The following is a 26,802-nucleotide window of genomic DNA, read 5'->3' on the forward strand; positions in this document are numbered from 1 at the left end:
TGGACGTTGGATGTACAGCCAAACACCTGGGTTGGGATCTGAATGAAGAAAACAGGCATGGAATGCCAGGAATGAAGCACCTGTGGCTAAGTTGTCGTCTTACAGGTCAGTGTGGGCTCTGAGAACAGGACCCCACAGTGCCCCACTTTGCTGGCTGCCTCTGAGAGGCAGTTGGGTACACAGGGGTTGGGGGTGGTTGTCAGCCTGGTGTTATAAATGATCTTGGGCTTTGGAGCCACGTAGACCTGGCCTCTAATCCCAAGAGACCCTGGGAGGTGGGGGTGGAATGTGGAGTGAGGAAGTAAGAGATGGAAGGGAAAAAGCTGATAAAATGTGTGTTAGCCAGCAGGCTGACTCTGTGGGCACCTGAGGATGCATCAGGCTCAAGAGCTCTGGGAGACTGTGATTAGAGTTATCACAACCAAGGAGTGAGGGAGCTGGGGCATTGATCCTTCAACTCCCCATCCATCATGGGTGGAGGGTTGCTCTCAGTGGTGGGGCATGTTAACTCTCCAGCACTTCTGGCCTGCTCTGCACATGGGCTAAGTGGGCACATTGGCCAGAGAAAACCCTAAGGCAGAAAATTTCAGGAGCTTGCCGAAAGTAGTTGGAAGTCACAGGCATGACATGAGAATGAGGAGGAGAAATGGGCAAGGCAGCAGCAGTGACTGCCACAGGTACCTGCCGCAAGACCCCAGAGACTCATGATCTGATCAGTCCATCCTCGTGCACCTGCCGAGAACCCAGTGGATAATCCTCTTCACCCCCACCAGGAGGATTTGTTCTTACCCGCAGCTTAGGAAGGGAACATGCATATGCCAAGGAATGAATGGCTCAGCTAGAATATGGGAGGTCACTGAGAGTTCTGGGGAGGCAGGCCATAGTCACCTTTCTGCTGATGTAGAGCCTGTCTGGACTGGAGGGTACCTCTGGGCTCAGCAAACTCCCTTAGACACATGGGCTTGGCTGGCTTCTTCCTGCCTCTGCTGTAATCCCAGGAGGCCTCCTTGAAAGGTTTCTTCTGCTGTTCTTTCTAAGAAAAATCTCTTCCTTAGCTTTGAGACTTGAACACTCAGCCCTATGAGGGGAGTTTGGAGAAAACTGCCATAGCTAAGCTCATTCTCATGGGGATGAGGAAACAAATCCTCCAGCAAAAATAGGCAGATCCTTGACTTGAGCATCCAGGGATAGGGACCTCAGGATAAAGCCAATGGATGGAAATTTAGAAACTAAACATTCCTCTTTCTTCTGGTGCTCAGGGTGGAAGGATAAGAGCTGAAAGCAGGGGAAGATGGTTAGGCTAGACACTTTTTTTTTTTTTTTTTTTTTTGAGACAGTCATGCTCTGTCTCCCAGGCTGGAGCTCAGTGGAGTGATCTTGGTTCACTGCAACCTTTGCCTCCCAGGTTCAAGTGATTCTCCTGCCTCAGTCTCCTGAGTAGCTGGGATCACAGGTGCCTGCCACCAAGCCTGGCTAATTTTTGTATTATTAGCAGAGATGGGGTTTCACCATGTTGGCCAGGCTGGTCTTGAACTTCTGACCTCAAGTGATCTGCCTGCCTTGGCCTCCCAAAGGGCTAGGATTACAGGCATGAGCCACCGCGCCTGGTCTTAGGCTGAGCAGTATTCTAATGAGCACATCCCAGGTACTTAACAATAGCGCTCTTGGAGCCGGGTGTTGTCTGAAGCTGGCAGCATCATCTCTACACTGTTGGACCAGATAGAAGACATGGAATATGCCAAAGCCTTTGAGTCCTTGTCTTCCTGCATTGACCCTGAACTTCCAGCAGAAAGCCTCCAGTTAGATGCATGTACATTTTTCCTTTGGAGAAATAGACAGTTTTGTGGCTAGCTTTATGATGATCAAAGGTCAGCTGTGCTGAGCGTGGGGTTCTCCAGGTAGCATTTTGGACATGGTTTGGTTAGGAGAATAGAGAATGGAAAAAGAGAAAAGGAAATAGTCTGTAAGAGGGGCTTCTTCATTCAAAGTATTGATTGGCTCTGCGTTCTTCACGGTGGGATTCCTTCAATGGACTGATGTGTTACCTGGGAAGTGGGCTCAGAGTGCCCAGGTTATGCTCTAACTTTTGTGTCCAAGATATGGAGGCGGAGCCATGGCTTGTGCTTTTGGGATATTGGCAGCCTTTTGTCTCCACAGGGCTCCCATCTGTTTGGCAGCTCAAGAATTGCTCTGTGCAACTGGCACTATAATAGTTCTCATTTTAGAAAGGTTTCATGCCTACTTAATGCTCTGGGAGGCCAAATTCAAAGCTGAAAGCTCCAGGGTGACCCAGCAAATGCCTAATTTTCCAGAACTAGTCTGTCCTGCTCAACTTGTCCTCTTTCCTCTCCCCGGATCAGCATAACTGTCAAAGTCATTCTCGTGTTGTGCAAAATGACAACTGTAATCGCAGATGAATGGAACAGGGCTACTCCAGACGGGACAATGTATTTTGAGGATGATTCATTTAAAATGTTGTTCTATGAGGTTGCTTTGCAATTTATCCCTATACAGAGGACTGCCACATGATTTAAAGAGTTTCTCAATCCCATCTTTAGTGTGAATTTAAATGGGTGTAACTTCCTGTGGAATATTTTTGCTCTTTATCTAAAACACTGTGAAGCAGAGGACTGCTTTTGAAGTCCAACCCAGGGGAGGGGGAGGTCTTTGAGACGATGTCAGCCCACAAGCGCCTCCATGTTGTTTTTCTTCAGAGCCCCTCTACCTATGTGGTTCTTGGCCTCCTGAGGATGAGGATGAAAGAGGTGTGTAAGGCTAACCTCAGTGTGACAACGCGTGTGGCTTGATTGTCTTTTGCAGCATCCTTTGGAGGCCCGATCCATGGTGACATCATGAGTTAGCAAGATGACTGGGTCATAGAAGGTTTTGTCTTCTGTACTACAGTGCGTAGGCTTTGTCTTGAGGGCCATGGGGAGCCACTAAAAGGTTTCATGCAGGAAAGTGGCAAGGAAGTTTGCTGTCTTAGAAGGCTGACTCAGGCTTCCATGTGGAGGATGGATTAGAGAAGGGAACCTGGAGGCACAGTGACCCGTTAGGAGGCAGATATGTTTACCCAGGTGGGAGAAGGAGTGGTAGCCTGGACTCAAGAAGGGTTAGATGGAATGCCAAAGAGAGGCACAGTCAAGAAATACCTAGGAGGTAAACTTTAGCATGCTCAGGGATTGATTATGAAGTACAGAGGAAGGAGAAGTCTAGTTTGTGGCCAGAAAGCACAATGGGTATACAAAGTCAAGGTTGATTCGGCCTCTCTCATTCTTGGGAATGTCTCCACAGCACCAGGAGGGCTCTTCTCTATTGTGAAAAACAGAGAGGAGCCTGGGCAGAACAGTAGGAAGAACATTCAAACCCATGTTTTGAACTATTTTTTAAATCATCGTTTCCCAGATAATGTCATTATACTAATTTGAAAGGGAGCAATTCAATTCATTTTCTATTTGTGGTTGCCAGCCCCATGAATACTTAATGGTTTTGGATTACAAAGCCTTCAGCAGTGGCTCTCATGCAGTCAATAGGATTGGAGGGCGAGGAGAGGCCGGTGTTGAGGTATTGATAGGCTGTGTACCTCCTCATGTGTCTCCTGCTTCAATAGTGTCTATTTTGAGCTGAGTTCTTTCTGAAGCTCCAGCAGGGTGAGGAAAATGAGCATTCTTCCTGCTTCCAAGGCTGGCTGTCAGAGTTCAAGAAATGATCTGTTGTGACAAATGGCAATGGCTTCAGGTTATGTGGGAGGACTGCAGCCCTAAGACGGGCAATTATCTCTGCAGTTTAATAGTGATTTCAAGTGGGGTAGGGCAGCCAATCTGTACAAGGGGAAGATGACAGACTGTGGATGGATATTATTTTTATAGGTTTCTTGAAAGAAAGTGGGCTGTACGGTTTATTCACAGACACAATGCCCATGAGAAAGATGCCTGGGCTGGAAGAACTGTGTGCTTGAGGCATAGGGAAACTCATCACAGACATTGCTAGGGACTGAATTGTGTCCCCCTGCCCCACTCATATGTTGAAGCTCTAACCCCAAATGTAACTGTATTTGGAGATAGGGCTTTCAGGAGGTAACTAAGGTAACTGAGGTCATAAGGGTGGGGTTCTAATTCAATAGGGTTGGTGGCCTTATAAAAAGAGGATGATCTTCCTCTCCCCTGACTCTCAGTGCACATGCCAGGAAAGGCTATGTGAGCGCACAGCAAGAAGGCAGCCACCTGCAAGCCAGGAAGAGAGCCCTCTCCAGAACCATACTGTCTCTTGATTTTGGATTTCAAGGCTCCATAACTATGAGAAAATACATTTCTGTTGTTTAAGCCACACGCTTTCTTGTGGCAGCCCAAGCAGACTGAGGTAGACATGTAGATGTGAGGATGACCTAATAGTGTCTCATTTGAACAAAACAAGTCCACTCTCGTGGTACCAAGCTGAGAACTGGCAATGAAAACTAATTCTTCTGGATTTAGATTTTTAATCCAATGGAGAGGGAGACTGATTTTCCTTTCCTCTTCTTGCATCAGTGATGTGGCAAATATCTTGTTTGCTCAATTTTAAAATCTGCATAAACATTGTGATCTTTAAATTTTTTTAACTTAATTTAAATCTTATATTGGCAAATGGCTAACATATTCCTCACATAACTTCTGAATTCTCTCAGTATCAGGGAGGGTAGATGCATTTCTCCCAGAGCTTGAGCTATTTTCAGAGACTAAATTAGAATTGGGCAAGGCCAAGTGCATTCTTCTATTTCTGTTGCTGTGCTGTGCGAGTACCTTGCCCATGGCTCTATCTCTCACCAGTCCTATTTGCTCTCCAAAAACAAGGTAAGAAGGCAGGGCCAATTCTAGCCTTGCCTAGGTGGTGTGGGGGTGCTGTGAGTGCTTGGCCTGTGGGCTATGCTGCCTCCTCAAGAGGGATGTGGTGGACACTTCTGTTAACGGCCAAGGAGACGATGCTGGCATGGGGTCCATCCTGCAACCCAGTGTACCCAATGCAAATAACAGGCATCTCTTCCAAAATCACCTAGGAGAAGCCATTCAGGAGGGAAGGGCGAAATACCTTCTGGAGCTCAGCTGTGACCCAGGGAGTGGAAGTCCTGGCCAATGACCAATCATCATGGGGCCATGGGGCTCCTAAGATATGTCCAGCTTATGTTGAACTCAACACCACAGAAGGACACTAGAGAAAGAGGAGGCTTGGGCCCTACCTTCCAGGAGCTCATGATTTCCCTAGGGAAACAAGACAAACCCAAAGAGAAGGTCATAAAAGACTGACTTGCATTGGAAGATTTTTGAGAAGGGAAAGCAGTGATTTGGGGTTCAGTGTTGTCCTGGGTGGATGACATAGTTGACACCTGTGTTTAGAAAGGCCTTCTGGAGGAGAGGAGCTTGTTTGGACCCTCAAAAGGGGATGAAGTCTGAGAGTCCCAAGACAGAGCTCCAATGACTTCCTCATTTGTTTGCTCACTAGGCAAATACTTTTTAAGAATCTGCTGCGTGCCAGGCCTGCGCTGTGCCACTGTGTTAAGAAGAAACGAAGTAGCCATAGCCACATCGGGGAGAGTCATTTCTCCAGGGCAGATGGGGCTCTAAAGACCAAGAACTCTGGAGCCAGATGAATTCCTTATTCATGGGAGGAAGACAAGTGTCACCCAGGCAGCGAGTACTGCTGTTGCTGCAGCTTTGTTTTATGACAACAGCTAATTGCCTCCATCTGTGTCTCCTCTGACTCCACATACCCGTCCTTCCTCCCGGTGGCGCCCCCATGTCTCTGTTCCACATGGGAGCAGGATTCCTGGGGCTGGCCTCTGAAGGTGTCCTCTGTCTGCAGGAAAACTCTAGTAATTGTGACCCTGCCCTCTGGCCTCTGTGGGTGTACCAGCGTGTGGAATTCAGTGCTATTCCACAAGTGCAGTGGGGCTGGTGGAACATTCTCATGCCACAGATCAGGAAATCATCTCAAGACATCTGCCAGCTCAGGGCTCTGAGAGGGATTGCTAGCCAGATGCTGAAACTGCATTTATTGAGCTGGGGTCTGGTTGTAATGGTAGTGTTGGATTCAGACCTCTGCTAAGTCCATAATTAAACAGGTAGAGTGGCCAGACCTGGGAAGCTGGTAGTGATAACACCAACAACAGCAACAATCCCAGGCATGGGACCTCTGTCTCCAGCTGGGATAAGAGATGTTTTGAAACTTTGGCACTAGAGGAGCCTTAGAGGTTATCTTACCAGCCAATGCTTTAGTGCAGGATTTCATCTACAGATTTTCTTAATACTGGTCATTTAGCCTTGAATGAATCAGTGGTATGCTGGTAAATGTTTAACAAGTGGCTCTCTGGAGAAAGTAAAACAGTCTTGATTTGCGGTTGTCAGTTCCATGGTATAAATAGTCCCACCATGGCTGATTTCAATTTACCAACATAACATCCATGAACGCAGAATTGGGAAGAGATACTGACAGCTAGCTCTCACGAGAAAGTATGAGCCAGATCCTGCCTACCACTGCTTTAATGGGATACCGCTAAGTGACAGGAAACCCACTACCTCTTGGTACAGTCCATTCCAGTCATCCTTCCTTCTGTCTGAGGTCTGTCAGATTTGATACCTTTTGGAGGACCAAAGTAAGCCCATCCCAAAGCAAATGTCAGAAAACTATACCCAGCCAGAATCTGTCATTCTTTCCTATTAATGAGTAGTCCCCCAACTCCCCATTCCCATTTCTGGTTCCTATTTCTACAGATATTTAAAGAAGAAGGGAGTTAAGATTAGAGGTGAATGATTCTCATGAAAAAAGAGTAATTATTATGTACTGGTCTTGGATAATAATCTTGTACTGACCCCCAGATTGCCCACATATAGGTTACTCCAGATCTAGCTCATTACATTTCCAGTTAATTTCATTCGACAATCACAATAAAGCATCTACTTTGTGCAGGCCTTGTGCTGGACACTGTGGGGAAACAGTGAGTGAGGCATGGTCTCAGCTCTTGGTGGCTCACTGTTTAATGAGCGAGAGACAAGTCAGCCAAGACTCTCAAGTATTTTGTTCCATGAGAGAGGGGCAGAGAATGTGCTTGGAGGTCTCCAGTTGTAGAAAGGTCACTTCTGACTGGATGGTCAAAGAAGATGAAGTGAAATTTTAAGCCTCAATGGCAGTCATATGTAAATTGCTACAATGTTTGTGGTTTGCTATCTCTGGTGTCCCTGCTATGGAAAGGGACCAATTTCTGTGTCTGACTTCTAAGAGCAGAGAACACCTTCCCCATGAAGCTCTGGGTGGCTTCTGTCACACACATGGCTGCAGGAATCTGCCCACATTGCAGTGACAGGCAGGGGATTTAACAGCACCATCATTAGGCCTGATCAATAGCTCAGCATGTGGAATGGAATAAGCCCACAGTTCTTGTATTAGAAACATCATCTGTAGCAACTGCACGCACAGTAGCCAAAGTCTTTAGATATTGGACTCTGGTGCCAATTTTCAACTTCCATTACCTCGAGGTTGAGTAACACTACATTCACACACCAGAAAACATGTGGGCTGTTGATAGCCAAGCCAGGCCACATTCTGCATCTCTGCTGAAGTGGGGTCTGCTTCCCACGGGTCTCAGGAGGAATTCCCCAACTTCTACGCTGCCTTGGTGCAGAGGGATAGAGAAGAAGAGTGGGTATCCGTTAGGAGTAGGGTGGAAATATAAAAGATGACCTTTAAAAGCCAGCTGCTGTGAACAAACGCAGCTACTCATAGCAGTAAATAGCATTTGTTTAATAGCCATTTAGATTTGGAGTTGATATGCACAGTGAGTTAAACTGACCCTGTCTCTGACCTTCAGAGTTTATAATTTATCACCAATGTGGTCAACACAAATCACCAACAAGTAAAATTTCTATCACATGCTGGTTCTGAAAATGGTGAAACAACCCACACAGTAAAACCATACCTTCCTGCTGGAGTTGAACCAGAGGAGGAAAGCTGCATAAAGAGGTGGATGCTGCAGAATTCTCAGGATTTCCAGATTAAATCAACTAATTAATTAATTCTCTTTCTCTCTCCTCTTCTTCTTCCCCCTGACCGCCATGCCTCCCACTTCTTGGAAAGCAAAGTTCAAGCAAGCATGAAGGAACACAAAGAAGAGAAAGACGTTACCAACTTCAAGAGCTTCAGTGTCTGAAGCCAATCAGGGAAAACTGGATGAAAGATTGTTGAGGGGTTCATTTATTCATGGCCCCTAACTCGTTAGTGTTTTCGTGCTAAAGATCAAGATGAGGAGTATAGCAATTTTATTTAACCCAGTTGGTCTTCTTTGGCCAACATTTTTCCATCAGGAGAGAAATGCAAGAGTGCTGAAAACTCTGGTAGCTAGCAAAGCACAGAAAATCCCTTTCACAAGTAGCAGAGACTTTGACTGGTTACAAGGTGGGTTAGGGGGCTCGACCCCTGTTCTTTGTTAAGGTGGCATCCTCAGCCTCCTGTCATTTTTCGGGAAACTAATTGGAGACTGTACTGACTAGGCAGGCCACATAGACAAGGCCTGTACTGGATGTTTGGGCTGTATTTGTTGTTGTTGTTGTTGTAGCTCAAGTACCTTGATTCCTGGCATCAGAAAAGCCCAAATCTAGATCAAGAATGAGTATGTTTTTCATCACTTATTCTATTTCACCAATTTTAGCATATACTTTTCTCCTTATTTTCCACATTTTAACATCTATAAAATTAAGGGCATTGTGCAGTTACTATCAGCCAGGGAACAGTTGTGACATAGTTGTCATCATCTATGCATGTGAAGACCTGGTCTTAGCTATTGACATATTCACTGCAATTGTGTTTTGAAGCTGTATGCATTTTGGTTCTACATATGTTAAGTTTAATTGAAATTTGTAATGTTTTAAAATAAATTATACTATGTTTTGGTATTGAAATAAAACAAAAAAAGAGTAGATGTAAAACTGATATTAGTGAAACAAATATTAATATTTGTCACTGGAGAAATAATCAAAATTCTGTATTTTCTTGCAGAACACCAAGTACTGTGTGAAAATATGGCTTAAACTTTAATGTGCCAACAAATAAAATCACCTGGGAATATTGTTAAACATATTTGTTAGGTGGGGGGAGGGGAGCCAGTAGTTCTTCATTTGTAGCCAACACCCAGGTGATATCAATGCTTCAGGTCCAGAACACAGTTTGAGTAACAAGGCTTTACAAGACCTAAACAAATAAGTTAGCCAGAAGTAGATAAAACTGTGCTCATTTTGTTTCTGAGTTGTGTGCAGTGGATTTTGTATCACTTAAATCATGCTACTAAAGCAAAGAGAAATACCAAATCCCCAGGGATAGGATGAAAGAAATTTTAAAGCAATAATGGTGTGATTTCATGTGTCTCACATGGCTATTGATAAGGTATCATGTCATAGTTTAATTTAGATACCAAATATAATGACTTACGATCAATTGGCCTCAGATTTAATGAAAACCATAATCTGCTACATCATTGTCTTTATATAAATCATGATACACCATGTTTCAACTCTATATAAGCACTATATGAACCTTTCCTCTGCATCTTGTCAAGAAAGCCAATGACAAGGTATTATGTTCTCAAAAAAAACCCAGCAAGACAAAACACAGTCTTAAATATAAATGACTTTCATTTCTTTCAAATTTTTGCTCTCACCTTCTTCTTCTAACTAAATGGATTAGATACTACATTTTAAATTGAATTTTCAAAGAACTTAAGTAGTATTAGTCTTATAGCCACGCTGTCTGATTAACCAAGAAGCTAAAATAGGAAAAATATGTGGCCCAAAAAATGATGTTCAGATATCAACAGATATGAAAAGTGCATTCAATATGTTCCTTCGGGCAACAGTTACTTGGCACGGCTGGGCTGTTAACTACCAACTTTGTCTTTATAATGGTTCTAAGATCATCAGAAGTTACTTTTGTGCATAAAGGGCTATAGTACAGCTAGGGAGATGCCAGACAATGAAAACTTTCAGTCTCACTGCTTTTATGTGTTGTTCAGAAAGCTTCATATTTCACAAACACCCATCACCAGCTTTTTAAAAAAAAAATATGTAGCAGATCAAAATTGACAGATGAGGCAGAAATCAGAGTTTGGGAATGCTATGGGGTAGGATATTGTAGAGGACAAGAATTGTTTAGAAATTTAAATAGGAGTCCTTGGATTCTTGGCTGAGGGCTGCAGTGTTTGTGTATAGGCGGAGAGTGGCTGCTCAGGGTCTGGGAGCTTAATATAAATATAAGAGGTCTCAAAGAGCTCAAAGATGAATTATGATCAAGCCAGAATGGAGAGAACTCAATAAGCATCTCAAACATTCAGTTATTATCTTGGAAAGGTCATGTATTAGGAATAAGGACCATGCTCTAGAGTAAGGTTCATACCCTGAGACTGAGGAAAAAGAAACAAAACCCAAACTAGATCAGTTCTAACAAAGAATAAAATCAAACTCAACAATATCAAGAGGACCCACCAATGACAAGTATCTTCTAGAACAAACAGCAATAGCCTTTAAAGGATTAGAACATTACTCAGATTCCCAAACAGTGGGAACAGTGTGAAGAATACAACAAAAATTACCAGACATACTAAGAAGCAGTAAAATGTGATTGCTAGTCAAGAAAAAATAAAAACCATAAGGCAACCCAGATGTTGTAATTAGCAGACAAGGAATTAAAAACCTTACCATAAATATGTCCAAGAACTTAAAGGAAAAGATGGACTTAATGAGGAAACAGATGAAAACTGTAAAAACAAACCAAATGGAAATTTTAAATTGAAAAGCACAATATCTAAAATGAAAAATTCCTTGAATTGGATTAACAGGAGATTGGAGCCTGTGGAAGAAAGGGCCAGTGAATTGGAAGAGAGAGCAATGGAAATGTTTCAATATGAAGAATTGAGAAAAGAAAGAGTTAAAAATTGAACAGAGACTCATCTCCTATGGGAAAATAGCAAGCAATCTAACATATGGGTAATTGGAGGGCTTCAAAGATAAGAGAGAGAATGGGGCAGAAAAATACTTTAAGAAATAATTGGCTCAAAATTTCCCAAATTTTTTGGAAAACATCAACTTCAGAAGATCAGCAAACCCCAAGTAGGATTCATTGAAAAGAACCCATACCAAGGGACATTATAGTCACTGGCTGAAAACAAATAAAAAAGAAAGAAACCTTCCACATGATACAATACCTGACAAAATATTATACAAGAGGAAACTAAAGACCAATATCCCTCTGAACATAGACAAACATAAAAAATCCTTAACACATTATTAGGAAATTGAACCCAGAAATATATAAAAAGTATTATACTAGTTATGACCAATTGAAATTTATCTCAGAAATAGAAGCTTGTTTTACCATTTAAAAATTAATAATCATAACTCACTATGATTAAAAGAACAAAAAAGAAAAACCATATGATCATCTTAATAAATACAGGAAAAGCACTTGACAAAAATTCAACACCCATTCATGATCAAAATTCTCAGAAAACTAAGAATAGAAGGGAACTCTCTCAATTTGATAAAAGGCATCTATGAAAAATCTACAGCAAACATCATACTTAATCATTCAAGACTGAACATTTTTCCCCTAAGATCAGGAATAAGACAAGGATGTCTGTACTCATCATTTCTATTCAACATTGCGTTGGAAGTCATATGCACTGAAATGGAGCAAGAAGAAATTAAAGACATATAAATTGGAAAGAAATAGAACCATCTTTATTCACAAGCAATGTGATCTTGTATGTAGAAAATCTTGAAGAATCTACAGAAAAAATACTGGAATTAATAAAATAAATATCATTGCAGGTCAACATACACGATTAATCAGAAGCTTGGCTTGGGACATGTTAAATCTGAAATGTCAGGTTGGCAGTTGGATTTGAAATACAGGGTTTGAGGAAGAGGCCTGTCATGGAGAAATAAATGTAGAAATAGATTTTGGAAGATATTTATGACCTTTGGATGAATGAAATCCCCTAAGGAATAAGGATGGAGAGGGAAGAAGAGAGGTCCAAGGACTGAGAGTCCTTTGGTGCAGAAGGTTTTTTAAGTTTCACACAGTTGGCTCTTTCTCTGGGTCCTGATTGTGAGAAGAGGGACTTGTGGGGCTTGTGCTGTGGTGTAGAGTCAGTATAAATCAATATTTGCTCCAAGGGACTCTCATTTGAACAACAACAATAGGCTCCCAGAGGGTACTGGAACTCTTGCTTACATAGTCAGTTCTCATTAATACTAACTGACGCTCTCCAATCAGCATTAGTGATGACCTCTTTGGGTACCTGTAGGGCAGAATTTGTCCCTTCTGGCTTGGGAAAGGGGTCATATGAATCTTATTCCCTTGCTTACCCAACAGGAGACATTTCTGTGATAAACTCCAGCGCTGTTTCTTTCTTTGGCTTTTTTATTATGCTTTGGCATCTCATCTAGTCCGTGTGCAGTATCTGTCTCTGGAGCTCTGTGGAAACAGGAATGCTCCAATACATCCCCATCATCCCCATCATCACCATGCTGCCAGCAGCAGAGTGCTCACTTGGACGTCTCACTCCTCTTCCACCCCCAGAGCCTGGAAGATGAAAATGCTGGGCATTTCATATAGCCTCAGGCTATTGACAACTACTATAATATATAGAGCCAGATGGCTTTACATATTTTTCTGAAAGCAGAACATAGCTTGTCTTTGCTAAGATCTTCTCTCTTTAATGAGCAGAGGTAGTATAATTAAGGCCTTTCTCCAATGCTGTGGATATGCCAGACCTACTGGGAAGTTTGCTTAGTTTTCATAAATCAAATTGGTTTGGACCTTCGTACACCTGGGAGCCAGTTCTGACATCTATTGATGGTGGCTGTCACAGTGGTGTTTGGTTTTCTCTTCTCACAGGGAAATTACCTTTGTTTAGAAGGAGGCTTCTCAGATGGTGCCAATTACTAGGGCCAGATGGCTGCTCTTAAGGCAAAGGTAGAGCTTGGGATGAAGGAGTGTTGCTCTCATGTGGGAGGTGTGAGAGGTAGCAGGGCTCTGGGAAGGAGCCCTTTGGCATGGAGCAAGTTCTTACCTGGGAGAACCCAGGACTGCCCTGTCATGGACAGCTCCTGACTGGTGGGCAGGATCCAAACCCCTTAGGTAGCTTGCTTGGCTCTGCTGGCTCAAAGAGGTCTTCAGCATGGTTCCCCAAAGAGCCGGGTGGAAATAGATGTATTTGCAATTTGCATTCTAAACAAGCTGTTTGGAATCAATATGCTGGCTACATTGTTTTCTTGGCTCTTATTCGTTGGTTAATAATGTGTTTTTTTTTTGGAAATAGCTCTTTCTCTGTTGGCTTGAAAGATGAATCCAAGGGAAATGTTGTGTTGGATTCTGTGCTAATCTTTCAAAACAACACGTGTGCAGGAGTGGTTTGGTCAAACCTGGCTACGATCTCATAGAAACTCATAGCGAGTGGATCCAGACAAAAGGGGAACTGAGGATGAGATGAAAATTCTCTTGGCAGGTCCTGACTCAAATGTGGCTCCTGATGGGCACTTGCTCAAGAGTAGAGAGAAAAGAGCACAGGCTCAGATGGTATCCACGGGACTAAGCACATCACTTGTGGCTTCTGCAAAGAAATTGAGAGACTATCTCACACATAGGCTCTGAGGGAGAGGACCCAGGCCAGTGGGAGCCAGGGCGGCAGAAACGCAAGTCCTAAACCCCCAGCACACAGGAAGGGAAGTGGGCAGAGAACAGTCAGCAGTCTGGGGTGCGCTGAATAGACTCAGCCCCTAACATGTATGTCAGCCGTCCCATCACCCGGACTGCGACACATCCTTGATGGAGACGATGTATTGTTCTGAAGCAGGTTCTTTTTACAGCCACAGCTGCTTGATTATGTTTTTGAGTTGCTTCCTGATGGGCGGTGGGGAAAAAGCTGAGAACAGCTGCAGCCTCAGTGAGAATGAGGCCAGAGCCCTTGTGTGTTTTCAGGCCTTCTCAGTTTGGGACTAAACACACAAGACTCTGTGAAGAGAAGGCTGAGCTGAGTTTCTAGTCCCTTCTATGGTGACCAATTCAGAATGTCAGTCAGCCACACTTGCAGGAAGAGCCTCTGGGCTGGAAGTAAGAGTGGAACAAGAACTGGTTCTTGGTGCCAAGATGGCCCCATCACTGCACAGAAAAGCATCTCCCATCTAGCCTGTCTCTCATGGGCCTTGCTCTCCTGAAATGCTAATGAAGGGGTGACTTGCCCTCTGCCCCACTCAGAGAGGTCAGGACAGACACCATCTCAGCCTTCACAGAGTCAACTTTCCCAATGGAAAGTCCGGTCCTTTCAGCCAATATTTATGGGCATCTGGTCATGCCAGAAACCATGTTCTTTCTGTGGGGCAATCTTGTTCTTGGCCTTGGGGAGCTCCCAGGTTAGTGAGCAGCAACTCCATTAACTCACACAAGCTCTCAGAGCAGCAGCTACCAATATTTACTGCACTAATATGTGGCAGACATTTTCACCAGCATCATCACATTTAATCCTCCCAACAATGCCATGTGTTTAGTGCTATGATTATCATCTCATTTTGCAGATGAGGAGACTAAGACTTAAAGAGCTAAGTAATTTGACCAAGGCTGCTGCTAGTAAAAGGAAGAGCCAGGGTTTAAACTCCAGAGCCCACACTCTTTATTAGAGCCAGAGGACTGATCTCAGAGAAAAGAGATACTTTAATCTAGTTCTTATGATAAACATTTGATGTTACACACTGTGCTATGGAGGAGCCAAGGAGGTTATTCAAATAAAGAGATTAGAGAAGGCTTTTTGGAGAAGATGATTCATCAGACAGACTTTGGAAGACAAATGGAATTTCAGCAAGTTGCAGGTGGGGAGAAAAAAAAACCCAGTAGGAGGGCCAGCCTTTGCAAAAGTGCCAGAACTGAGCAGGGCATGTTTGGACTGAGAAGCCTAATATGGTGGGAACCTGGGACTTTTGAGAACAGGTGGTGGAAGATGACACAGGACAGCTAAAATTCTGGAGTCTGACTTTTACCGTCTGACACAGACAGTAAAAGCCATGAGGGTTTGGAGCCATAATGTTTCTGATCCGAGTGCGATTTGTGATTGATGGTGATGTCTGATGAACCCCAGGTGCACATGTCTCTAGGCTGTCTGGGGCAGTGCCACCTGCTAATATTAATGAAAATAGCCAGCGTTTGTTCTAAGTGTCTGCATCACTGCCATCATTCCACAGGCTTTATATTCATTATCATTAGTCTTCATCATAGCCCGGCAAAGCAGATAAGAAAACTGAAGCTCAGAGAGGTTAAGTCACCTCCCTGAGGCCACCCAGCTAATGAATGATGGAGCTAGGAGTCAGACCCAGATTTGTGTGGTTCCAAAGCCATGCTCTTTGCACAACACATGGAACTTTTCCCCAGAGATTAGAAATGAAATGAAGACCATTTTTCTGCTCATCCTCATGCCCAGGAGGTCACTTTCCCAAGTGTAAGTTGACAGTGAGGCTGCCACCTAGCACTGATTTTACCTGCAGGGAGGGACCTTCCATCAAGGCCTTCCATTGCCATCACTGTTGACTTCTGAGCTGGGCTTACGTACAGTGGAAGGCAGTGCAGTCTCTGAAGAGAGAACTCCAGGAGAATCTCTTGTATTTGAAGGCAAGGGGGATCCGCTTTCCTGTCTCCTGCTCCATCTGTCCCCATTCTAAAACAGCCAAAAGGCTCCGCAAGGCTTCCTCCGCACTGCTCAGGTGCATGCCAGTTTGGAATGAAACCAACTCTCAGCCAATTAAATGGCGTACGGGAGCGTTGATATAATTTCGAGAGTAAGGACTTGTGGACAGTTTTCCCTTTGGTTGTTCGCTTCTTTTGCATTGCGTTTGAGTGTACAGATGTGAAGCCGCAGCTGGTTTCCTCCTTTCTGTGAGGGCCCTTTGATAGCCAGTCAACTGAGTTTTCCATTGTTATTTTTCACAGGTCTAATAGCTGTTGGCAACCACTTTGTGTTATTTTGTTCACATAATTATTCACTGAGCATGAAATACCCCCAAGCAACCATCAACGTCTCAGCTGTGGCCTTGCTAGCTGGCGTCACCACTAGAAAGTGGTTAAAACCTTGAGGACGAAATGGGGATTTTTTTTTCTAATGAAGTTGATTCAGTCACTAAGAGCAAAGCCTGACACACGTGTTGAGTTCTAATTCACTCTGAGTTGCTGTGACATGGTTGCCCAAGTGCCCTGAGTTCTGCCAATCTGTGATCATAACCCTTCTTAGAAAAGTGTTTTTAGGGAAGACAGGCCAGCCTGGTCTCTGCTGCTCATGATTGAAATTGAGGGCAGAGACTATTGGACTCCACATGAAACCTCTTCCTTCCTGCCTGGGGCTTGTCTGTTCTTCAGTGGCTCATGTTTTACTAGCAGCTGCTTCATAGTTCCAGCACTCAGGAAAGCATAGATACCCAAAAGAGAAAACTCAAAGATTTTAATCTGCTCTCTGCCTGTGTAGGCTCATGCGCTGTTTGGAGATAATGTAGAACTTCTCCCTTTATCTCGTAAATGGAACTACAATTGCTGGCGGTGAAGTTCAGGGCCAAGGGAGGAGTAAAGAGAGTAGGGCCAAGGGATTGCATTGATGGGCATGACCAGGCAATGCGATGGCCACAGGAATTCACGCTTAATAAGAGACTTGGGAATAGCTGCAAGTTTTCTGTTTGTGTGAAAAAGAGCCTTAGGAAGTGTTTTGAATCTTGAAAAATCTTATAAATAGAATGAAGAAAGAATTTTCCCTTAGTAAGCTTCTGAGGATTATGTTCCAAGGCCCTAGGGGAGGAAATAGGAAAGAATTTAATTTCCCGCTGGAAGGATTTGCACACTGCAGGCAGGGGTGTTGGTGGCATTCTCACTGAGGACGCTGCACATGGAGGAAGAGCCCTCTCCGGCCGGCCTTGGCTCTGGAGGGAGTTCAGGAGACCCAGCATGTGTTTCAGGAGCCTTATGGCAGATCACTCATTTTTATTTAGACTTGGATTTCCATTTAGCAAGTTGATCCAATAGTCCCTCTGTACATGAGGTTGTATAAGTGGCTGCCTTGTCTCTGTTCCTCCAAGTTCTGGTGACCTCCGAGCCACCACCTGCTGGCCGCGTAGACTCAGGATGTCTACAGCTTTGGCCTCAGTTTCCTTAGCTGTCAGATGAAGATTATAATTGTAGTCTCCATAAAGTTTTTGGAAGGATTTAATGATCTAATTCATGTAAAGTACTGATTATATGTATATACTCATTATATACATAATTTCCCATTTACGTATATATATATATATATATACACACACATTTATAATATAATTTCCCATTATATATATATAATGGGAAGGACATAATGCTAAGTGAAATATGCCAGGCACAGAAAGACAAACACTACATCATCTCACTGAAAAGTGGAATTTCAAAAATTTGAACTCATAGAATCAGAAGTAGAATGGTGTTTGCCAGTGACTAGGGAGTGGGGGAAATGGGAAGATGTTGATCTAAGGGCATAAAGTTTCAATTATACAGGATGAATAGGTTCTACAGATCATGGTAACTATAGCTGATAATACTATATTGTATACTTGAAATATTATATTATATAATATACAATATATTGTATACTATATTGTACACTCTTTGCTTAGAGAGTGAAAAATGTTCTCATCACACAAAAAGGTAATTATATGAGATGATGGATATGTTAATTAGGTCAATTGTGGTAATCATTTCGCAATGTGTACTTATATCAATACATCATGTTCTGCACCAAAAATATGTACAGTTTTTATTTGTCAATTATACTGTACCTCAATAAAACTAGAAATAAACAAATAAATGAGTTTCGAGGAAACTTAAAAAATCTCAGAAGCCAACACTGGTACTTTATATTAACTAAATTCTAGATTTTATTTGGATTTTACTAGGTTTTTCTAGTAGTGTCCTGTTCTGTTCCTTGATCCAATCCAGAGCACTACATTATATTTAGACTTACTTTTATTATCCTTCTCTGTTTGTTCTGTAAGAATCCCAGGGACAGGAGCTGTGTCCTCCCTTCCCTCAAGCACAGCACAGTCATGCATGGGGCCATGGAACAACCAGAGCTTAGGGATGTTATCAGTGACTTTGCTCTAAAAACATCTTGTCCCCAAATCTCTGTAATCTGGGGAGATCATTAGGGCCTAGGGTGGCAGTCCTCAGTGCTCTACCCACCCTCAGCCCCCAGCCTCCTGGAGGACAGAGCCAGGGCATGTGCAGAGGAGGCCTCCTGGGCTCTGGGACACAGGGACACATGAAATCTTTGCATTGTGCTCATGGCAGGGAAGGGGTCACTTTCTGTTTTCCTGAGGCTCTTAAGCCAGCCTTTGGGCCTTCCCCACCATCCCAAGCCAGTGCCAGTCCAATGCTCTCTGCAGAACAGACCCTGCGGCGGGAATCCCCGGGGCCCTAGCTTTCTTTGTAGTATGACTCCTTGGAGCTTAGGCCTCTTCTCTGGGAGCACTGCTTGGAAATTCCACCACTGAGCTTTAGAAGGATCTTTGTTTCATTTCCTGCCTGGGGCCTGTGGTGGTAGAGAAAGGAAGGTGGTGGTCCTAGGGGCATAGGGCCTCCTGGTGTCTTCTGGCTTTGCACTAGATCCTTCCTCTCTGGGCTCAGGCCTGTGTGGCCTGCGATGAGAGGCCTCAACAGGGAGATTCATTCCGGGGTCCACTGAGAGTCTTATGAAGTGTAGGTAGCCTCAACCCCCAAATTAGTGCAGAGTTTGAATGAAAATCCTCAGCACTGGCTAGAGAGGGCAGGTCTTTGTCATTCTCTCCCAGGACCTGCTCTTGGGCTGCCTCTGGGGTCTGGCACTTTTACCTGGAGCCATGCTGAAGTCTTGACAGTTTCGGGTCCTGGGCCTTGGAGTTGTGCAGCAGATGCTTTCAGCACCCCAAGTCCCAGGGCACTCCTATCAGGCAGCCAGCCTGCCTGGCGATGGAGCCTGGCTGACTACCAAGAATGTGCACTTAACGTACATTCCTACTCCAAACCTTAAGTACATTAATATTTTGAAACCTCAAATCAGTTTGTTCTCTTAAAAACTAGAACCACATGCCCTCAGAAACATTGTGCTGATGGGCTCTAATTTTTCTTTTCATGAAATGGAAATCACAGGCTGTGGAAGCAGGAGACCTACGCTCCAGCCCAGCTGTAGCACTAAGTGCCATGTGAGCCTGGGCAGGTCCCTAACCCCAAGGCCTCAGTTTCTGTAGCTTAAGGACCTACCAGCTCTGAGGGTTTATGATCCTAGAGGGAACAGAGACTCTGAAGTTGACTGGTTTATAGGAAAGTTTATTTGAAATCCATGAGGGCCTATGATTGCTTGTAAATGATTAAGATGCATTTTTTTGTAAGTCTAAACACAGGCAAAAGGACAAGAATGTAAACAGTGCTTAGAAAGGCCCCTTCTTCTGGTGCCTGTGGATGAGAATCACAGTAAAAGCATGGAAGAGGCAGGAGAAGACAAGGCACTAGCTGGTCATCATGCCCCTGGGGGCTTGTGGCTGCCCAGAACTGGGGCAAACCAGCAGCCTGGACACCGATTATGGTACCATTTCCTTAGTTCTCTCCCAGGAACACAGGCTTGGAGCCTGCAGCCTTAACTTCCCAGCTTCCCTCTGGGAGGGCCCTGCAGACTTCCTGTTGCCAGCTTTGGATTCTTGTTGGAGCCATGCGACTGAGTGAGGAGGTCCCAGCTAACCAATTTATGGGAAGATGGAGTAGAGACAATAGCGGGAACTCTGTCCTGTGCTTGGCCCTTGCCCTGAGGTGTTTGGCAACCACAGCATCCACAGAAATCACTAGGTGTAGGGTCTTGTGGGATAAGATTATTTTAGGATGGAAAAGAGTTCTGTGGTTAATAACACAAATTGAAAAAAAATGGTATAAATGATCAACTTGGTGTCAGTTGGCTAGGGCACTCCTCATGAGGGGGACATGAGTCTATAAGGCTTTATTCTTTTCTTCATCAAGTGTTGACCAAGTGTCTAATCCATCCCAGGTACTATGTGGGTACCTGACTTGGTGGTGACTGTATGCCGTCTGGGGAGAAGGAATACGAACAGGTGAACCACAGTTGAAGAAGGGGTAACAAATGGCAGACAGGGTGCTTTGATGAGAGTGGCCAGTGACTCAGATGGGGTAGTCAGGGAAGACTTCTCTGGGGTAGTGTCTTTACACTTAGACCAGAAGGGTTAGGAGGAGCCAGTGTACCAAGGGTGGAGGGAAAAGAATCCCAGGCAACACAACAGCACAGGCTAAGGCTCTAAAGCCAGGAAGGGTTGGGCTCGGGCTGCACAGAGTGGTTTGAATGAGTGAGGGAATACAGGCATTGAAGATGCACATGCAGGGTTTCTTTGACTATGTGTCCTGGGTAGCAGGGGGTGGCTTTGGGGTTAGGATGATCATGGGGATGCAGGATGCAAAGAGGACTATGTGTGTACCCATCAGAGACCTTGGAATGGACATGCCCTAGATGAAGCACGGCACCCATGCAGCAAAATGCCAGGCTTTTGGCTAAGAAGCTGAAAACCATGGCTCCCTAAGCACTTGTAGAAAGACAGTGAATTAATGCAGCCTTTCCTACATCCACCCGCTTCTCCTGCCAGCCATCGTCAGAGGCTATTCTCATAGTTCGCCCTTTTCTTATGATCATTCATATTTTTCAAAAATCTATATTCTTATGTTTCCTGCAGTCTCATTTCTTTAGGTGGCCCATAATTGCTTGGAGAGAAAGCTGTCAGGAGGCCCAGCTCCAGTGCCAGAAATTCTGTGAAGCCTTGTCCAACCTCATAGTCCTTGCTGAGGCCTGTATCCTCTGGCTTGTGTCAGCTTGATTCTCTAAGCCACACACTGTAGACAATTGCTACTCAAAGTGTGGTTTCTCCTTTCTCCTCCCCTTTCCTTGACTGGTACACTCCAAGCTCACTTAGTCATGAGAATAGAGGGACATTGCCAGCATTCAAGAGGTCAGAAGTGTGGCAACAGTGATTGAGGATGATGCTTCCTTCATATGGGGTGGGAAAGAGCCTCCAGACACAGTGAGTTCACAGGAACCGGCCGGGTTCATCAGGAGGGTGCTGCCTTGGAGAAGGATGACTCCAGGATAAGGGATGACCCTGAACAAAAAGTGCAGTCACTGATGGAGTGGAACTAAAAAAAGAAAAAAAAATTCTTTCTTTCAAAGCAACTGACTGTTATTAAGCACCTACTGTTAGCTCAGCCCTGGCCAGGTTCCAGGGAAATGGGAGAAGGTGCTCATTTCAATGTCAGGACCACAAGGTTTGTTCTTTAGGGGTGGTTTGCTTAGTTAGAGTCAAACAGAACTGAGAACATCCAGTCCCTATCTTTGGATTGAGCCTGTCATCTTTATGCCTCTGTGTGTGTGTGTGTGTGTGTGTGTGTGGTGGGTGGAATGGGGGGCATAGGCAGAGGAGCTCATTTTCTGCTTCCTGATTGCTTTAGACCTATTTCTTGATCAAGAGCTTTGTTTGCTCAGTTTATTCACAGAATAATATACATATGTTGGCCTACTCCCTGCCTTCCTCTCTGGCCCCACTTCCTGACACCCCTACACCCATGCCAATTATCAGTATATTGCCTTTCAGCTCCAAATCTACCCTTATTTTCCTGCTTGTTGATAATGGAGGTGGGCTTTGTAAATATTTTTCTCTTATTGACAAAGAGCATTGGAGGGACACTGGAGAGAGAAGGGGTTTCCCCTTCCTGGTTCTCATGAGCCTGGTCCACCAGGCTCCTACAGAGCATGCTTTCTCCAGGCTTAGGTCCTGAAAGCGTGTAGTTTCTGCTGTGCTAGGCTCATGCAGTGAACTCCTTTTCCCAATGCCTGGGTCCTGCAGAGGGGGCTTTTTGAGCTTCTATAGTGCCCAGTGACTCACAGCCCCCTCCCTCTCAACCGTGTCCTCTGGCAACCTTCCAGTGGAATGCCACACTCATCCTTGTGAGTGGTTTCCCCCAGGACTCCCTCAGGTGACTGTACAGTGAGTTCCTAGGCATGGCATCTGTGGACACATTCCCCTGACACCCTAGTAGGCAGATTCCCAGCAAGTCCTACCAGCAAGTCATCTGCCTTCATTACTTTTTTCTCATCCAGTAGGCCATGGCTGTCCCCTCTCCAAGATCTTAATCCCAGCCCTAGTGGAAGGAAGAGGCTCTTCTGTGGGCATCAATCTCAGCCCTAGGGGTAGTGGCTGCTACCTATATCTGCTGTCCTTATATTCTTTAACTCTTACCAGAGTTAATTCTGCTCTTTTATTAATAATTCTTCATACTAAACTTTTTTCTGTTTGAAAATTACTGTGTGGTTTCTTTGTCCTGATTGGATGCTGTGGGCAGAACTTTGAGCAGTGCATTTGCTTGTCCACTAGTGTGAAATGAAAGATAGAAATATGGATCTACATAGATTTATAGGTAGTTGCTAATGGTTTGGCTGGATAGACAGGAACTTGGAAGGAGCAGGATTGGAAGATTAGTGATAATAAAGTCTGGGGAAAATGTATGTGGATGGATCTCTCTCATAATGGGCACAAATGGTGAAGATATTTGAGTCCCGTGTGAATGCCCAGAGGGCATCATTACTGTAGAAGAGGTTAATAATCAGGCAAAATAACATGCTCAGAAGCTGTCAGCCTCTTCCCTCAGCCACTCTAGTGCTTGCTCAATGGGACCATGAACAAAGAAGACAAGTTGACAGGGATGGAGGCTATGCAGGGGCTTAACAGGGTGGACTTCCCCTTATAAAGGCTGTACTAATACTATAGCTGCGTGCCTAACCTATCTACAGCAGAGACTAAACACTGAGCCCCTGATATGACACCATTCCCTGGGGGTGAGTAGACAGTCACCTGGTGGCAGATTGATTACAGTGGACCTTTTCTATTATGAAGGAGGCAGAGATTTGTCACCATGAGAATAGATATGTATTCTAGAAATCGACTTACCTTCTTTGCACATAGTGCTTCTGCCAGCACCACCATCCATGGATTCACAAAATGCCTATCCACCATTATGACATTCTCCATAGCATTGCTTCTGATCCAAGAACCCACTTCTCAGCAAAGAAAGTGGTGCAATGGATTAATTCCCATGGAATTAACAGGTCTCACTATATACCCCATTAACTGGAAGTGGCTGGGCTAAATGAAAGGTGCAGTCACTTACAGAAGACTCAGTTGGAGCACCATTTGGGATTAAACACCCTGAAAGGATTGGGTTCTGTCTTAAAGGACATAGTATATGCTTTGAGTCAGAGACCATAATATGGCGTTATTTCCCCATAGCCAGAATACAAGGGTCTGGGAATCAAGGGATATAAATGGAGTTACATCTCTTACTATTATGTCTAGTAATCTATGCACAGAATTTTAGCTTTACACAGGAGCTACAACTATGATTTCATTAAACTGAAAGAAGGATCTGGTCATTTTAGGCTCAAGGACTGTGATAGTCTGAATGTGTCTTCAAAATTCATGTATCAGAAATTTAATCTCCAATGCAACAGTGTTGGGAAGTAGGGCCTAATGAAAGGTGTTTAGGTCATGAGGCCTCCACCTTAATGAATAGATTAACACCATCATAAAAGGGCTTGTGTGGTGGGTTCATGCTCTTCCACTCTTCTGCCATGTGAGAACACAGCGTTCATCCTCTCTTGCCCTTCCACCTTCCATGGGAAGACATAGCAAGAAGGCCCACACAAGATGCTGGCACCCTAATCTTGGACTTTCCAGCCTCCAGAACTATGAGAAATAAATTTCTGTTCTTTATAAATTACTCAGTTTCAGGTATCTTGTTATAACTGCATAAACAGACCAGGACAAGGCCACTGAATCAAAAGGCAGAAAAAGGAGTTACTCTACTGGCAGGAGTGACTGATCCTGATTACCATGGGGTGATTGGATTGCAGCTATATAATGAGGGCAAGAGAGACTATTTCTGGAACTGAGGAGATTCTGTAGGTCACTTCCATACCTACTAGTAAAAGTTAGTGGAAAACTACAGTGACCAAAATATGGGCAGGGTAATTGAGGACTCAGACCCTTCAGGAATTAAGGTTTTGGTCACTCTACCAGGTAAAGACCCCAGTCCGCTGAAGTCCTGACTGAGCATGGGGAAGCACAGATTGGTTAGTAGAAGAAGGAAGCCATAGATATCAATTATAACCTCAAGACAGTGATAGAGACAAGGAGTGTACCAGTTCTGCATATTTTCTTTAGAGGAGGAGGAGACTGCAGCCTAGTTGAGGTACAAAGAATCAGAGGGAAGGAGAAGACTTTCCCATAAGACAGACCAATCTCCACTCCCCATAAGCTTCCTTTGGAAGATAAAGGAGCTGAAAGCAGTGAGAGTGAAATCAGTAGGCCATGTCCATGATGGGTGGCCAGAGAAGGAATATCTCATTGACAGGGGGTATTTCTTTATGGGATCCAACCTCCAGGACTGAGTTGTTCCAGGAATTGTATAGCCAGACACAGCCACAGGGCAAGCATATAGTCAGGGTTCTCATAGGGAACGTTGTTCTCTCTGGGGCTGGGAAGCTTTGGATGGTGGTGAGGGTAGCAGCAGGGCTAACCTGGGACCTGCCATGTAGAGCTCCTGTTTCTTAGTGGCAGTGGCAGCCAAAGAGCCACAGCCTGCTTATGAAACAGTCACCAGTGGGACCCAATTGTGACATTTTCGGCAGGAGAGACAAACATGGGCAACCGTCTAGGGAAAAGGAGTACTCAAAATTGTGAGTATGGGTTACTAGGTACAATAGTGCAAGGAGCCTGGATTTCTGGGCCCATATATTACGGCAATGGAAGAAATGGCATCATGTATTGGTTGCTGGTTTAAAACTGAACTGTAGCCTGTTGGAGAGCCCCCAGTCTTGCAAGATGTGGTCTTGCAACCAGGCGTAGCTAAGGACTCAGGAGTCGATTCCAATATTCTATAAGGCCAGACGATTCTGGGTCATAGGGTTTATATCAGTTGGGGTTCAGTCAGGGAAGGAGACCATTGTGAGTGAAATGGAATGAAAGATTTCTTTAGGGGATTCAAACTAATGTAAGTGTGGGAGCTGGTGAAGAATTCCACAGAAAGCTGTTTTCTCTGCATCTCGTGGTGGGTCTGAAGTTGTTATAGGTTACAGACCTACAGCTCAGGAAGAAACACTGGACATAAAGTGGGTAGGGCAAGGACAAAGGAGTCTGTGGTGATGGTTGATTTTATGTATCAACTTGGCTGTGCTACACTACCCAGTTACTTAATCAAACACAAATCTAGATGTGATTAACGTCTGCAGTCAGTTGACTTTACATAAAGGAGATGACCTTTCATGATCTGGGTGGGCCTTGTCCAATCAGTCAGAGGCCGTTAGAGCAGAAACTGGGGTTTCCCAGAGAAGAAGAAAGTCTGCCTGTGGCCTGCAGCATCAGCTGCTGCTGGAGTTTCCAGTTCTTCCACATAGACTGCGGGAACTCGGCCTGCACCACTCCTGTGTGTATTCCTAGCAGTGCTGAGCATAAGGCTTGGCCCGGAGTGGATGCTCAATAAATATTTCCTGTATTGAAACGACATCCATCTGTCGGAGTCAGTGTGAACAGAGCTGTGCCTTGGGGCAGAGGCGGAAGCTGGGGGACCTAGCAGGGCCTTTCCTGTCCTTAGGTCCTATGACATTAAGCGGGAAGCACTCCAGATTGCGAATAGGTTGTTGGGAGACAAAGCAGGAAGGGAATCCGAGATCTATAAAGTAAAAATGAAAATTGAGGGGGAGTGCTGGAAGAGATGCAACTTCAGGGGAAGATTCCAAAACTCCGGCTTTGCTAAGAGTGCTTGCTGCAGGTGAGAACTTACGTTGGCTGTTCTGAGGGGCCAGGCGCTTTCTAAGTGCTTCCTGTGTATTAACTCATTTCACTCTCACAAGGACCCCATGAGATAAGTGCTCTTCTGTGCTCCCTGTCTCAAGGATGAGAAAATGGAGGAACAAAGAGGTTAAGTAGCTAGAAAAGGATTCATTTCTCCCCTTGGAGGCTTCTCCAGGCAGACCACTCAGCCAGTGAGAAGTGGTCCTTTTGTCTATCGCGTCTAATTCCAGCCCAGAGCTCCACTGGATTGTATCTTCCAGAGTTTGCCAAGAAAGTCCCCAAAGGGCTGAGTGAGTTTCCTATCCTCTCAGGGCCCGTGGTACACTCTACATCAGCCCTGGTGGTCTTCAGTGTGGGGACAGATTTCTGTGCAAATCTTTTCACTCAGAGCTGCAGGGCTGGCTTTGTGGCCACATGTGTGATTCATAAAGTTTGCATTTTCCACAGGACTTGGTTTCCAGAGCGTTTTGGCCTGAGCACTACAAGCTTTCGAGAATTTCAGCCGAGAAATGCTATCCACAGATTGCTCAGCTACGTGCATCCTCCCCACGGCTGTGAAGTTTGGCATGGGTGTTCTATTATTACTCTGGGATCAGATTTTGGAATTTTATTTTATTAATATTCTTTTCTGCAAGGATTTGGGAGGGTGGTCTGGAGAGCAATACTGGTTTCTCCAGGTTCATCATTATTCCCCACTGACATGCATGATTGCCTTCTTTTTGTCAATTTTGACCCCGTTTGCCACGTTGACTCATGTCTTTCTTATCCTGAGGGCTGGTCCCTGTGCAGTGCCTGGGAAAGGAGTGTGACTATAGGTGAAGGAATATGTTTGGAATAGCTATAAATTTGTAGTCAT

At 44.5% G+C, this 26,802-nt stretch overlaps 2 long non-coding RNA genes across 2 annotated transcripts; one reads left to right on the plus strand and one right to left on the minus strand.

Moving 5' to 3' along the window:
* Positions 1-3,999: 3,999 nt before the first annotated feature.
* LOC129059534 (uncharacterized) lies at positions 4,000-16,144 on the plus strand. Its single transcript, XR_008525510.2, has 3 exons — positions 4,000-4,829; positions 5,476-6,094; positions 8,109-16,144. It is a non-coding gene; the product is annotated as an uncharacterized LOC129059534 (long non-coding RNA).
* An 856-nt stretch (positions 16,145-17,000) lies between these two features.
* Positions 17,001-24,693, minus strand: LOC112133521 (uncharacterized). The gene is made up of 3 exons (XR_010140029.1): positions 24,533-24,693; positions 23,046-23,152; positions 17,001-17,200 (listed from the first exon to the last, which is right to left on the minus strand). It is a non-coding gene; the product is annotated as an uncharacterized LOC112133521 (long non-coding RNA).
* Between the last annotated feature and the right edge of the window lie 2,109 nt (positions 24,694-26,802).

The sequence above is a fragment of the Pongo abelii genome, chromosome 4 (genome assembly GCF_028885655.2).
Source record: "Pongo abelii isolate AG06213 chromosome 4, NHGRI_mPonAbe1-v2.0_pri, whole genome shotgun sequence".
In the NCBI taxonomy this organism is placed as follows: domain Eukaryota; kingdom Metazoa; phylum Chordata; class Mammalia; order Primates; family Hominidae; genus Pongo; species Pongo abelii.